The following is a 1694-nucleotide window of genomic DNA, read 5'->3' as shown; positions in this document are numbered from 1 at the left end:
TCCAGATTGTCATTGGTCTCTCCTTTCTCTTGGAATTCTGCAACAAAAATTAAAACTAAAAAGGGATGGGGATGTAGCTCAGAGCAACGGCCCTGGATTCAGTCCCAGTACCACAGAAAGAAAAAAGGACCTTTCTTAAAAGGTAAATGCGATTCAACTGCCCAACAAACTCCAGTGCCCTAGTAAGGCATCACCTGGAGACAGCCATTGGGGTCTACTGCAAGGAGCTGCTTTTACCTTTATCAGGATGCAGCACACAGGTGGTAGGGAAGAAATGAGACTTCACACAGTGGACTAGAATGTAGTGTTTCCTATTGCTTTTACAATGTCTGTCCTCCCTCACAACACAGAAACATTCAAAACAGAAGTGATCACACAAAGAGCCACATCTCAGAAGATGAAGTACATTGCCTTCATGAAAACTGATGGAGAGGGTTTAACATTTTTGTATATCTATTTTACTACAAAATGATGTAAACCCCAGAGGGAAAGAATCCACAAAGAGCTTTGGAAAACAGCATATGTGCTTCAAACATACATGATTTAAAAACAAACAGAGCCAGGGATTTAGCTCAGTGGCTCTGATGCCTGCTTTACAAGCACAAGGTCCCAAGTTCGATCCCGGGTACCCCAAAACAAACAAGCAAACAAAACCTATCTCCTCTGAGCCATGCGCAGTGGCCCATCCCTGAAGTCCCTTCTACATTCTTCTTGGGAGGCTGAGGCAGAAGGATTCCTTGAGCCCATGAGTTTGAGATCAGCAGTTTCTCAAAAGCACTTTTAATTTAAAAAGTTGTTCCAATTTGATTGTATGGATATTCTAACAGAAGTCTGATTTCTACACAGGACTTATTGATCCTAGACACTTCCCATGTGAGAACCCCCTTATTCTCCACCTTCTTTCAGAAGACAAAAACAGACAACCTGAAACATCCCTGGGTTCTACACCCTGTAAGATCAGGAAAGACCGGAACCAGTGTACCTCCAGGGCCAGACATGGGCTGGACCAGGTGAAAAGCGCCCAGTATCTGGAGAGATTGATAAGCAGAGGGAGAAGGGTCCCCCTAGACAGCCGGCCTTGGTATTTGCACCTGCGCACAGAGCCCTGCAGACCACGGGCGGCCCCGCCCAGGACCCGGAGGCCCCACCACGGACCTCGAGAGGCTCCGCCCCTTCCCGCCACCTCCCTGGCTTTTTCCTTCAGCGCCTCCGTTTCACCTTCCCTCCCACATCACCCTCATGTACAGCAGTTCATCCTTCCTTCATATCTCGCCATCCCCACCATTCCTTTCTCCCACACCTCCTCCATCCTACTCAGGCTAGTGAAAAAATGTAACCGAATTACCCCAGCCAAGGAATTTCTTTTTTAATGTCGCCTTGGGAGGGGCTGGGGATTTAACTCAGTGGCACCTCGCAAGCCTCGCCTGCCTGGCAAGCGCAAGGTTCTGAGTTTTCATCCCTGGTACCCTTCCTTTAAAAAAATACTGTACTGGGGATTGAACCCAGGGCTTTTGCCCCACCCCCATCCCGTACTTTGAGATGATCTCGCTAAACTGCCCAGGTTGGGTTTTAACTTGAGATCTTCCTGCCTTGGCCTCTCAGAGTACTGGGATTACAGGTGTGTGGCTCCAAGAAGTTTTTAAAATGTGAACGAAGGACTTCGGGGCCGCGCACAGCTCGGCGGCAGCGCGGCG

Source organism: Fukomys damarensis, unplaced genomic scaffold, assembly GCF_012274545.1.
Source record: "Fukomys damarensis isolate Sample0158 unplaced genomic scaffold, DMR_v1.0_HiC HiC_scaffold_17, whole genome shotgun sequence".
Taxonomy (NCBI): Eukaryota; Metazoa; Chordata; class Mammalia; order Rodentia; family Bathyergidae; genus Fukomys; species Fukomys damarensis.
This window is presented reverse-complemented; position numbering follows the sequence as displayed.